Source organism: Salvelinus sp. IW2-2015, unplaced genomic scaffold (assembly GCF_002910315.2).
Source record: "Salvelinus sp. IW2-2015 unplaced genomic scaffold, ASM291031v2 Un_scaffold122, whole genome shotgun sequence".
NCBI classification, from domain to species: Eukaryota; Metazoa; Chordata; class Actinopteri; order Salmoniformes; family Salmonidae; genus Salvelinus; species Salvelinus sp. IW2-2015.
The window spans coordinates 73,946-80,854 of record NW_019942518.1 but is presented as its reverse complement, the minus strand read 5'-3'; the positions used below and the strand labels follow the sequence as shown (position 1 = coordinate 80,854).

Sequence of the window (6,909 nt, the reverse complement as noted above, 5' to 3'; positions counted from 1 at the left end):
AATGTGGTGAGTAGTTGACTTAAAGAAGAGAGAAAGACAATAGTTGAATAGTTTTGAACAAATCATTTCTTTCAAAATGAAGGAGAAGCAAGAGAGAAATAGAGAGAGAGAGTCATTTCTTTTTCAGTTTCACTTACTTAGCTATCAAATGCAGCTAGCTAGTTCAAACAAACTGAAACACCCTGCTCAAACAGAGGGATGCTATGTTAGCTAGCTGGCTATAACGGAGGGATGCTATGTTAGCTAGCTGGCTATAACAGAGGATGCTCTGTTAGCTAGCTGGCTATAACAGAGGGATGCTATGTTAGCTAGCTGGCTATAACAGAGGGATACTATGTTAGCTAGCTGGCGATGTCTTTCCAGCACTACACTGGAACTCTTCCACGTCAAGGTAGCTTTTGGTTTTACAAATGTATTGCCACCGGGACCCGCCGGTGTAACTGCTTACTAACTGTACACTGTAACGTTACTGCATGATTGTAGGTAGGGGGTTAACTAACACATTAGTTATATTAGCTATGCTGACTATGACATTACTTTAGCGCTATAGGCTGTGTGTGACGGTTTGGCTTGGAAATTTTTTTTCACCTGGTCAAATACAGCTGATGTGTTGTGCATTGAAGTCCAAAAGCAAAGGGAAGCGTTGAGAGGAGGAATACAACGTGGCTGCTATGAAAGTGAGTTGTGTTTACACGTGATCAGGGGTGTATTCATTCCGCTGATTCTGTCGAAAAACGTTTCTTAAACAGAAGCAAATGGAACAAAACGGGGATAAACATACCTGAATTTGTCAATAGAAACTATCGTTTGCCACTGTTGTACTAATGATTACACCCACTATCAGCTAGATGCAGGCAAGAGTGTGCAAGGCGGTATTGATGTCACTGTCTGTCCATGTATCACTGTCTGTCCATGTATCACTGTCTGTCATGTATCACTGTCTGTCCATGTATCACTGTCTGTCATCTCAAATTTGTCTCTCGACCTGTGTGCACCTATGTTGTAAACTTTCATTCATAGTCTAGGTTGTAGCAACCTCATGATGGGTAGAGGGAACATTAGAGTATCATGTAGTAACCTAAACCTATCACTGTTACATTGAACTGGTGGAATATGAATGACAGTAACCTAAACCTATCACTGTTACATTGAACTGGGTGAATATGAATGACAGTAACCTAAACCTATTGCTGTTACATTGAACTGGGTGAATATGAATGACAGTAACCTAAACCTATCACTGTTACATTGAACTGGGTGAATATGAATGACAGTAACCTAAACCTATCACTGTTACATTGTACTGGGTGAAAATGAATGACAGTAACCTAAACCTATCACTGTTACATTGAACTGGGTGAAATGATATGAATGACAGTAACCTAAACCTATCACTGTTACATTGAACTGGGTGAATATGAATGACAGTAACCTAACCTATCACTGTTATATTGAACTGTGAATATGAATGACAGTAACCTAAACCTGTCACTGTTACATTGAACGGGTGAATATGAATGACAGTAACCTAAACCTGTCACTGTTACATTGAACTGGGTGAATATGAATGACAGTAACCTAAACCTATCACTCTTACATTGTACTGGGTGAATATGAATGACAGTAACCTAAACCTATCACTGTTACATTGAACTGGGTGAAAATGAATGACAGTAACCTAAACCTATCACTGTACATTGAACTGGGTGAATATGAATGACAGTAACCTAACCTATCACTGTTACATTGAACTGGGTGAAATGAATATGAATGACAGTAACCTAAACCTATCACTGTTACATTGAACTGGGTGAATATGAATGACAGTAACCTAAACCTATCACTGTTACATTGTACTGGGTGAATATGAATGGCAGTAACCTAAACCTATCACTGTTACATTGAACTGGGGGTGAATGATGAATGGCATAACCTAAACCTATCACTGTTACATTGTACTGGGTGAATATGAATGGCAGTAACTAACCTATCACTGTTACATTGAACTGGGTGAATGGAATATGAATGATAGTAACCTAAACCTATCACTGTTACATTGAACTGGGTGAATGGAATATTGAATGATAGTAACCTAAACCTATCACTGTTACATTGAACTGGGTGAATAGGAATGACAGTAACCTAAACCTATCACTGTTACATTGAACTGGGTGAATGGGAATGACAGTAATCCAACAGTTGTCTCTAAGAACAGAACAGATATGTCTCCAAGAAAAGAACAGATATGTCTCTAAGAACAGAACAGATATGTCTCCAAGAAAATAACAGATATGTCTCTAAGAACAGAACAGATATGTCTCCAAGAACAGAACAGATATGTCTCCAAGAAAATAACAGATATGTCTCTAAGAACAGAAAAGGTATGTCTCCAGAACAAACAGATAGTTCCCAAGAACAGAACAGATATGTCTCCAAGAACAGAACAGAACAGATATGTCTCGAAGAACAGAACAGAACAGATATGTCTCTAAGAACAGAACAGATCGGTCTCTAAGAACAGAACAGATATGTCTCTAAGAACAGAACAGATATGTCTCTAAGAACAGAACAGATATGTCTCTAAGAACAGAACAGATATGTCTCTAAGAACAGAACAGATATGTCTCTAAGAACAGAACAGATATGTCTCTAAGAACAGAACAGATATTTATCAAATAATAAATATGTCTCCAATGTATTTTGCCAAGTACAACCTATTTTCTGCTGTTTTTGCAGAACGCCGTGTCCTTATATGCAATCTCTGTTATGGTTCTCCTGACTCCTATACTTTCTTCTCCTCTTCCTCATTCCTCTTCCTCCTTCCTCCCATCCTCTTTCAGTTCAACTTGGTGTGTGCCAACAGTGGTTGAACGAGGCGTCCCAGTCCATCTACATGGCAGGGCGTCCGATCGGTGCTCTGGTGTTTGGGCCAATGGCAGACAGGTATGGACCCATCCAGTGTTTCCCTTAGATTTTTTCAGCGGTGGTGGCAAAGGTAGCAGGGTGTGTGGTGGGGGGGGGGGGGTGCATTGCTACTAGCGTTAACGCAATGACAAGCTAGCTGTTCCCATAGACTGCCAGTCATTGAGCCAATGACTATTAATTTAAAATGATCCTATCAGAGCTCTGAAACATCTGCTCACCCTGGAGAAACACTGACTCATCCTGTCAGAGTTCTGAAACATCTGCTCACCCCTGGAGAAACACTGACTCATCCTGTCAGAGTTCTGAAACATCTGCTCACCCCTGGAGAAACATGACTCATCCTGTCAGAGTTTGAAACATCTGCTCACCCCTGGAGAACACTGACTCATCCTGTCAGAGTTCTGAAACATCTGCTCACCCTGGAGAACACTGACTCATCCTGTCAGAGCTCTGAAACATCTGCTCACCCCTGGAGAAACACTGACTCATCCTGTCAGAGTTCTGAAACATCTGCTCACCCCTGGAGAAACACTGACTCACCCTGTCAGAGTTCTGAAACATCTGCTCACCCCTGGAGAAACACTGACTCATCCTGTCAGAGTTCTGAAACATCTGCTCACCCTGGAGGCGTTTCTCTGACTCATGTCTGTTTTCATGGCTCTTAAATGACACATGGGTTCTATTCAGTTGTCTGTTAATGAATGTTCCTAATCAAGTGCCAATATGTTTGGCCAGAGACATCACCCCACTAGTCTGTTGTAATGTTGCTGTAACTAAGGCACCTTTAGACCAATGCCCTCCGTGCGTCTCCCACATTGTTGATCTAATCAGGGCAACTGTATCATATTCCTGATTGCACGTCTCACTGTGGAAATTCAAACATAAGTTGTACTTGTAGAAGTCTTCTTCTAGTTCGAGTATTAGAAGTCATCGCAGATATTTCAGTTATCCGAGCCCACTGGGTCTTATTGGAGGTTATTAGAAGATATTTCAGTTATCCGAGCCCACTGGGTCTTATTGGAGGTTATTAGAAGATATTTCAGTTATCCGAGCCCACTGGGTCTTATTGGAGGTTATTAGAAGATATTTCAGTTATACGTGCCCACTGGGTCTTAATGGAGGTTAGAGGTTAATAGGACCCAGTGCCCACCATCTGTCTCCTCTCCCTTTCCTGTCTCCCTCCTCTCCTCTCCTCCACAGGTAGTTAATGAGGCTGTCTCCCCTCCTTTCCTGTCTCCTCTCCTGTCTCCCCTCCTCTCCTGTCTCCTCTCCTGTCTCCCCTCCTCTCCTGTGTCCTCTCCTGTCTCCCCTCCTCTCCTGTCTCTCCTCTCCTGTCTCCTCTCCTCTCCTGTCTCTCCTCTCCTGTTCTCCCCTCCTCTCCTGTCTCTCCTCTCCCCTCCTGTCTCCTCTCCCTCTCCCTCTCCTGTCTCTCCTCTCCTGTCTCTCTCTCCTGTCTCTCCTCTCCTGTTTCTCCTCCTCTCCTGTCGTCCTCTCTGTCTCCCCTCCTCTCCTGTCTCTCCCTCCTGTCTCCTCTCCTCTCCTGCTCTCCTCTCCTGTCTCCCCTCCTCTCCTGTCTCCCCTCCTTTCTGTCTCCTTCTCTCACCTCCTTCTTTTCTCTCTTCTCCACAGGTAGTGAATGAGGCTGTCTCCTCTCTCCTTTCTCCTCTCTTCTCATTTCTCCTCTCCTCTCCTTTCTTCCCCCCCCCTCACTTTCTATATTTCTTTCCTCTCCTGTCTCCCTCCTCTCCTCCTCCTTTCTCCTCTCTTCTCCTTTCTCCTCTCTCCTCTCCTTTCTCCTCCTTCCTTCTTCCTTCCTTCCTTCCTTCCTTCCCCCTTCCTTCCTTCCTCCTTCCTTCCTTCCTTCCTTCCTTCCTTCCTTCGTCCTTCCTTCCTTCCTTCCTTCCTTCCTTCCTCCCCCCCTCCTCACTTCTATCTTTTTTCCTCTCCTGTCTCCTCAGGTATGGTAGGCGTTTTGTGATCCTCCTCTGTCTGCTCGTCCAGCTGTTGTTCAGCGTGGGAGCAGCCTTCTCTCCCAACATCTATGTTTACATAGCCTTCAGATTCATGGTCGGCACTACCATCTCAGGCGTCGCTATTAACACGTTTGTCTTAGGTGGGTACACTGCAATGTTCTACTACAGTTGAATTTAGAAGTTTACATACACCTTTAGCCAAATACATTTAAACTCAGTTTTTCACAATTCCTGACATTTAATCCTAGTAAAAATTCTCTGTCTCAGGTCAGTTAGGATCACCACTTTATTTTAAGAATGTGAAATGTCAGAATAATAGGAGAGAGAATGATTTATTTCAGCTTTTGTTTCTTTCATCACATTCCCAGTGGGTCAGAAGTTTACATGCACTCAATTATTATTTGGTAGCATTGCCTTTAAATTGTTTAACTTGGGTCAAACGTTGCTAATAGCATTCCACAAGCTTCCCACAATAAGTTGGGTGAATTTTGGCCCATTCCTCCTGACAGAGCTGGTGTAACTGAGTCAGGTTGGTAGACCTCCTTGCTCACACACGCTTTTTCAGATCTGCCCACAAATGTTCTGTAGGGTTGAGGTCAGGGCTTTGTGATGGCCACTCCAATACCTTAGGATGAACCAGACTTGTGGAGGTCTACAATTTTTTTTCTGAAGTCTTGGCTGATTTCTTTTGATTTTCCCATGATGTCAAGCAAAGAGGCACTGAGTTTGAAGGTAGGCCTTGAAATACATCCACAGGTACACCTCCAATTGACTCAAATGATGTCAATTAGCTTATCAAAAGCTTCTAAAGCCATGACATCATTTTCTGGAATTTTCCAAGCTGTTTAAAGGCACAGTCAATTTAGTGTATGTAAACTTCTGACCCACTGGAATTGTGATACAGTGAAGTGTAAATTAAATAATCTGTCTGCAAACAATTATTGGAAAAAGGATTTGTGTCATGCACAAAGTAGATGTCCTAACCGACTTGCCAAAACTGTAGTTTGTTAACAAGAAATTTGTGTAGTGGTTGAAAAACTAGTTTTAAACTTCTACTTGGTCACAATCCCGGATCCGGGAGCACCCCCATCAGTAAAAAAGCTGACTAGCATAGCCTAGCATAGCGCCACAAGTAAATACTAGTATCTAAATATCATGAAATCACAAGTCCAAGACACCAGATGAAAGATACACATCTTGTGAATCCAGCCATCATTTCCGATTTTTAAAATGTTTTACAGGGAAACACAATATGTATTTCTATTAGCTAACCACAATAGCAAAAGACCCAACCGCATATTTTCACAATTTTTTTACTGCATAGGTAGCTATCACAAATTCGACCAAATAAAGATATAAATACTCACTAACCAAGAAACAACTTCATCAGATGACAGTCTAATAACATATTTATTGTATAGCATATGTTTTGTTCGAAAAATGTGCATATTTCAGGTATAAATCATAGTTTTACATTGCAGTAGTCTCACCAAAGCAGCTAGAATAACTACAGAAACCAACGTGAAATACCTAAATACTCATCATAAAACATTTATGAAAAATACACGGTGTACAGCAAATGAAAGACAAACATCTTGTGAATCCAGCCAATATTTCAGATTTTTTAAGTGTTTTACAGCGAAAACACAATATAGCATTATATTAGCTTACTACAATAGCCTACCACACAGCCGCATTCATTCAAGGCACGTTACGTTGCATTAAGAACTAGTGTATCTTTAATTTGCTGTCCAACATGTATTTTTTTTTAGTAAAGCTTATGATTAGTTATTTGATTAGAATAGGTGCCTCTCCAAGATTTCCTCTGGACAATATTTTGCATTTTCACTACGTATTCACATTGTTCAACCACGATTTGCCTGCTAAATATGCACATTTTCGAACAAACCATATATGTATTGTGTAATATGATGTTATAGGCTGTCATCTGATGAAGTTTGAGGAGGTTAGTGAAAAAATGTATATCTTTTGCTGGTTTATTCGCTATCGC

General features: G+C 41.5%; 1 pseudogene; it reads left to right on the top strand.

Annotated features, from left to right (window-relative positions):
- Positions 1-6,909, top strand: part of LOC112068160 (solute carrier family 22 member 13-like) — a 52,584-nt pseudogene that overhangs the window by 13,451 nt on the left and 32,224 nt on the right.